This window comes from Oncorhynchus tshawytscha, linkage group LG16, assembly GCF_018296145.1.
Source record: "Oncorhynchus tshawytscha isolate Ot180627B linkage group LG16, Otsh_v2.0, whole genome shotgun sequence".
Taxonomy (NCBI): Eukaryota; Metazoa; Chordata; class Actinopteri; order Salmoniformes; family Salmonidae; genus Oncorhynchus; species Oncorhynchus tshawytscha.
The window spans coordinates 27207170-27214303 of record NC_056444.1 but is presented as its reverse complement, the minus strand read 5'-3'; positions in this window follow the sequence as shown (position 1 = coordinate 27214303).

Here is a 7134-nt window from a genome sequence, read left to right as displayed (position 1 = left end):
GCACTATTGAGTGGACCAACGTATGACAGTGACATGTTAGGGAAAAAGTGACAAATGATGACAGAATTCACCTAGTCATAGGGAATATGGTGCAATCGATTGAGTATAGTTTATGGTTATCTATGCTAGCACAATGATACACTCTTAGGCTTGCGTTTTTTTCCTATTCAACTGGCAACTGTTAATTTGTCTTCAATAATTGCTGTTGATTTTTGTTCACAGGGTGTACTTTTAGACTTTACCCGGCCTACTAATACCAGTGGTGGAAAATGTACCCAATTGTCATAGTTGAATAAAAGGACAGATACCTTAATAGAAAGTTACTCAAGTAAATGTTAAAGTCACCCAGTAAAATACTACTTGAGTAAAAGTCTAAAAGTATTTGGTTTTAAATATACTTAAGTATCAAAAGTACACGAAATTGCCAAAATATATTTAAGTATCAAAAATAGAAGTAAAAGTATAAATAATTTCAAATTCCTTACATTAATTAAGCAAAGCAAACGGCACCATTTTCTTGTTTTTAAAATGTACAGAGGCACACTCCAAAACTTAGACATTATTTACAAAAGCTGCATTTATGTTTAGTGAGCCCGCCAGACCATAAGGCAGAAGCGATGACCACGTGTTCTCTTGAAAAGTGCGTGAATTTCACAATTGTCATGTTTTGCTAAGCATTCAAAATGTAATGAGTACTTTGCGTTGTCAGAAAATATTTATGGAGTAAAAAGTACAATATTTTCTTCAGGAATGTAGTGAAGTAATTGTACAATTTGTCAAAAATATAAATAGTTAAGTGAAGTACAGATACCCAAAAAAGCGACTTAAGTAGTACTTTTAAGTATTTTTACTTAAGTACTTTACACCACTGACTAATAACGTATCAATGGGTGTGTCTATGACATAATAATAATGACAGCCATGCTGGGATAGCTGCGTATTCACTTGGAAACAAACTGAAGCAAACGGGCCGAAAAGGGGAGGGACCTACCTGAATTTGTCCAATAAGAAATCCTTGTTTTCGTTTTCGTTGCAAAACATTTTTTTACCAGGTGCACTAATGAATATACGACCACGTTCTTCAATATGCCTACGACCAGATGGGGCAGAATTTGCTGTGCCTTCTAGCCACAGAAATATTGGACAGTAACGAATATTCTATATTTTATTTAGCCTATCTATTATTGGAAGCTTGCGGAAGGTGTGACAAGTTTGGGTTCTTTCACAAAACAGTACAATTGGATAGGCAGAGTTGCATCATTATGTGCTTTAGCCAATTACCACTCTAGCCTATAATGACCTGCCTAAATTTCATCACAGCATTCACAGCATTGTGAACTATTTTATTTACTCTGGAATAGTCATATCTCATTTACAGTGGATCAGTTGAAGTCAATGAACTAAGCAGACCAGACCCAGACATTGATGTCTAAGGGAGAGCCACCTCGTTAAGCAGAAAGGAAATCACATTTTTACCCCAGTGGTAAAAGGCCTGAGTGAACTATCTTGATTTATCCACCATCTTTAGTGATGTCTTATAACTATTACCTTATTCCCCTGTGATGTCACAAGAGGGAGTGTGAATATGTGCTGCTGTTTGTTAGGAGGTCAGGGTTAGTCTCTGTAGACTAGCTCAGGGTTAGTCTCTGTAGACTAGATCTGGGTTAGTCTCTGTAGACTAGGTCAGGGTTAATGTCTTTAGACTAGGTCAGGGTTAGAAGGGTTAGTCTAGACTAGTCTCAGGGTTAATGTCTGTAGACTAGGTCAGGGGTAGTCTATAGACTTTGTCAGGGTTAGTCTGTAGACTAGGTTAGGGATAGTCTCTATAGACTTGGTCAGGGTTAGTCTGTAGACTAGGTCAGGGGTAGTCTCTATAGACTAGGTCAGGGATAGTCTCTATACACTTGGTCAGGGTTAGTCTGTAGACTAGGTCAGGGGTAGTGTCTATAGACTTGGTCAGGGTTAGTCTGTAGACTAGGTCAGAGTTAGTCTTTAGACTAGGTGAGGGGTAGTCTCTATAGACTAGGTCAGGGGTAGTCTCTTTAGACTAGGTCTGGGGTAGTCTATATAGACTAGGTCAGGGGTAGTCTCTATAGACTTGGTCAGGGTTAGTCTGTGGACTAGGTCAGGGTTAGTCTGTAGACTAGGTCAGAGGGAGTCTATAGGCTAGGTCAAGGGTAGTCTCTATCGACTAGGTCAGGGGTAGTCTCTATAGACTAAGTCAGGGGTAGTCTATTTTGACTAGGTCAGGGGTAGTCTATTTTGACTAGGTCAGGGGTAGTCTATTTTGACTAGGTCAGGGGTAGTCTCTATAGACTAGGTCAGGGGTAGTCTCTCTCGCTGGATGAACATCCTGCCCATTATCTGCTTTCTTTCCAATCAAATCTAAATTAATTTCACATTTCCACAAACTTCAAAGTGTTTCCTTTCAAATGGTATCAAGAATATGCATATCCTTGCTTCAGGTCCTGAGCTACAGGCAGTTAGATATGGGTATGTCATTTTAGGCGAAAATTGAAAAAAAGAGTCCGATCCTTAAGAGGTTTTAAGCAGACTTGAACAGTGAACATTTTTTTCCAATGGTAAAAGGTCTGAAGGGTACATCTTTGTTTATCCACCATCTTTGGTCTAGTCTCTACTACAGCGTCTTTGGAACCAAGGAACTTGCAGAACAGGATATGTTTTTTGTCTGGAGCTAAACTATGATGACTGTCTTTAACTGACTTCCTACTGCTGTTTTTGTAAGTAGGAAGTATTTAATTTTAAATTGTTCAATAGACAATCAATCTTGCAGAATGTGCGACTAGTGTTTGGCACTCGCTATAGGCGGTATGCATTTTTTGTAAAGAAATGTCACCACAAAAGATTATTATCGGCGATGTAAAAGTGTGTCTGTAAAATTGGGAACCATCTTTTCCCAATATTCAGATACCTTGGGCTGATCTTCAATGTAAATAAAGACAAAGTTGCCATTGTTATGAAGGTTCAAGGACTGTTACTGGATATAGTTTGGGGTTTATTTGAATTGTTCTGAAAGCCATTTGCATTTAATTTAGTTGACAATCTCACTCATTCTCTTTCTGACACACACAAGCACGCACCCAGGCTACAGCATATTAAGACTGAACAGTTTTATAGGTTGCCACTGCATACCAAACACAATTTTGTCAAGTGCTATACAGTGTATATATTTTGGGGGTTAAGACGAAATGATTGGTTGACAAATAATGCTCCCACTAGCCAGGCGATGGCTGCATAGTTGGTGAGAAGCCGACTTGAAGGAGACTTGATCACATGGTTTTTCTAAAGTTCATGCAGTCAACATGTAAAGTTGAAGTCGAAAGGTTACATACACCTCACACCAAATACATTTAAACTCAGTCTTTCACAATTCTTGATATTTAATCCTAGTACAATTTCCCTGTCGTAGGTCAGTTAGGATCACCACTTTATTTTAAGAATGTGAAATGCCAGAATAATAGTAGAGAGAATGATTTATTTCAGCTTTTATTTCTTTCATCACAGTCCCAGTGGGTCAGAAGTTTACATACACTCAATTAGTATTTGGTAGCATTGCCTTTAAATTGTTTAACTTGAGTGAAACATTTTGCGTAGCCTTCCACAAGCTTCCCACAGTTGGGTGAATTTTGGCCCATTCCTCCTGACAGAGCTGGTGTAACTGAGTCACGTTTGTAAGACTCCTTGCACACTCCTTTCACAAATGCTTTTTCAGTTCTGCCCACAAATTTTCTATAGGATTGAGGTCAGGGCTTTGTGATGGCCACTCCAATACCTTGACTGAGTTGTCCTTAAGTCATTTTGCCACATCTTTGTAAGTATGCTTGGGGCCATTGTCCATTTGGAAGACCAATTTGTGACCAAGCTTTACCTTCTTGACTGATGTCTTGAGATGTTGCTTCAATATATCCACATTATTTTCCTCCCTCATGATGCCATCTATTATGTGAAGTGCACCAGTTCCTCCTGCAGCAAAGCACCCCCACAACATTATGCTGCTACCCCACGGTTGGGATGGTGTTCTTCGACTTGCAAGCCTCCCCCTTTTCCCTCCAAACATAATGATGGTCATTATGGCCAAACATTTCTATTTTTGTTTCATCAGACCAGAGGACATTTCTCCAAAAAGTACAATCTTTGTTCCCATATGCAGTTGCAAACCGTAGTCTGGCTTTTTTTAATGGTGTTTTGGAGCAGTGGCTTCTTCCTTGCTGAGCAGCCTTTCAGGTTACGTCGATATACTGTAGGACTCATTTTACTCTGGATATAGATACTTTTGTACCTGTTTCCTACAGCATCTTCACAAGGTCCTTTGCTGTTGTTCTGGGATTGATGTGCACTTTTCGCACCAAACTACGTTCATCTCTAGGAGACAGAAAGCGTGTTCTTCCTGAGGGGTATGACGGCTGCGCGGTCCCATGGTGTTTATACTTGCGAACTATTGTTTGTGTAGATGAACGTGGTACCTTCAGTCATTTGGAAATTGTTCCCAAGGATGAACCAGACTTGTGGAGGTCTACAATTTTATTTTCTGAGGTCTTGGCTGATTTCTTTTGATTTTCCCATGATGTCAAGCAAAGAGGCACTGCGTTTGAAAGTAGACCTTGAAATACATCCACAGGTACACTGTAACGGTTTTCTTTAGGTGAAGTAGAGTCGGACCAAAATGCAGCGTGGTGGTTATTCATGTTTCTTTCATAAAGACTCAATACATGAATAAACTAACAAAACAATAAACGTGCGAAAACTTAAACAGCCTATCTGGTGACAACAAACACAAAGACAGGAACAATCACCCACGAAACACTCAAAGAATATGGCTGCCTAAATATGGTTCCCAATCAGAGACAACGATAAACACCTGCCTCTGATTGAGAACCATTCCAGACAGCCATAGACTATGCTAGATACCCCTACTATAATACAAACCCAATACCTAACAAAAACCCCAAGACAAAACACACCACATACAAAACCCATGTCACACCCTGGCCTGACCAAATTTAACAAAGAAAACACTAAAAATATTAAGACCAGGGCGTGACAGAACCCCCCCCCCCCAAGGTGCGGACTCCCGACCGCACAACTAAACCCATAGGGGAGGGTCCGGGTGGGTGTCTGTCCACGGTGGCGGCTCCGGCGCGGGACGTGGACCCCACTCTAACAAAGTCTTAGTCCCTTTGCCTTGCGTCCTTAGATAGGCGACCCTCGCCGCCGACCTTGGCCTAGTAGTCCTCACCAAAGGCACCACTGGACTGAGGGGCAGCTCGGGACTGAGGGGTAGCTCGGGACTGAGGGGTAGGTCGGGACTTAGCTCGGGACTGAGAGGAAGCTCAGCACTGAGGGGTAGCTCAACACTGAGGGGTAGCTCAACACTGAGAGGAAGCTCAGCACTGAGAGGAAGCTCAGGCAGGTAGTTGGCTCTGGCAGATCCTGGCTGGCTGGCAGATCCTGGCTGACTGGCGGATCCTGGCTGAATAGCGGATCCTGGCTGAATGGCGGATCCTGGCTGAATAACGGATCTGGAAGATCCTGGCTGACTGGCAGCTGTGGCTGCTCCATGCTGACTGGCTGCTCTGGCTGCTCCATGCTGACTGGCTGCTCTGGCTGCTCCATGCTGACTGGCTGCTCCGGCTGCTCCATGCTGACTGGCTGCTCCATGCTGACTGGCGGCTCTGGCTGCTCCATGCTGACTGGCGGCTCTGGCTGCTCCATGCTGACTGGCGGCTCTGACTGCTCCATGCTGACTGGCGGCTCTGACTGCTCCATGCTGACTGGCGGCTCTGGCTGCTCCATACAGACTGGCAGCTCTGGCGGCTCCTTGCAGACTGGCAGCTCTGGCGGCTCCTTGCAGACTGGCAGCTCTGGCGGCATCCTGCAGACTGGCAGCTCTGGCAGCTCCTTGCAGACTGGCAGCTCCTTGCAGACTAGCAGCTCCTTGCAGACTGGCAGCTCCTTACAGACTGGCAGCTCTGAACAGGCGGGAGACTCCGGCAGCGCTGTAGAGACGGAAGGCTCTGGCAGCGCTAAACAGGCGGGAGACTCCGACAGCGCTGGAGAGGAGGAAGGCTCTGACTGCGCTGAACAGGCGGGAGACTCCGGCAGCGCTGTAGAGGAGGAAGGCTCTGGCAGCGCTGGACAGGCGAGGCGCACTGTAGGCCTGATGCGTGGTGCTGGCACTGGTGGTACTGGGCCGAGAACATGCACAGGAAGCCTGGTGCGGGGAGCTGCCACCGGAGGGCTGGTGCGTGGGAGTGGTACTGGGTAGACCGGACCGTGCAGGCGCACTGGAGCTCTTGAGCACCGAGCCTGCCCAACCCTACCTGGTTGAATGCTCCCGGTCGCCCTGCCAGTGCGGCGAGGTGGAATAGCCCGCATTGGGCTATGCAGGCGAACCGGAGACACCGAGCGCAAGGCTGGTGCCATGTAAGCCGGCCCAAGGAGACGCACTGGAGACCAGATGCGTAGAGCCGGCTTCATGGCACTTGGCTCGATGCTCACTCTAGCCCGGCCGATACGCGGAGCTGGAATGTACCGCACCGGGCTATGCACCCGCACTGGAGACACCGTGCGCACCACAGCATAACAGGGTGCCTGCCCGATCTCTCTAGCCCCCCGGTAAGCACAGGGAGTTTGCGCAGGTCTCCTACCTGGCGTAGCCATACTCCCTGTGAGCCCCCCCCCCAAGACATTTTTGGGGCTGACTCTCGGGCTTCCTTTCACGCCGCCGTGCAGCCTCCTCATACCAGCGCCTCTCCGCCTTCGCCGCCTCCAGCTCTTCTTTGGGGCGGCGATATTCTCCAGGCTGTGCCCAGGGTCCTTTTCCTTCCAATTCCTCCTCCCATGTCCATTCCTCTCGCTGCTCCTGCCACTCCTCTGGCTTTGCCCAGGGTCCTCTCCCGTCGAGGATTTCTTCCCAAGTCCAGAAGTCCTTATTAAGCTGCTCCTGCTGCTGCCCGTTACCACGCCGCTTGGTCCTGTTGTGGTGGGTGATTCTGTAACAGTTTTCTTTAGGTGAAGTAGAGTCGGACCAAAATGCAGCGTGGTGGTTATTCATGTTTCTTTAATAAAGACTCAATACATGAATAAACTAACAAAACAATAAACTTGCGAAAA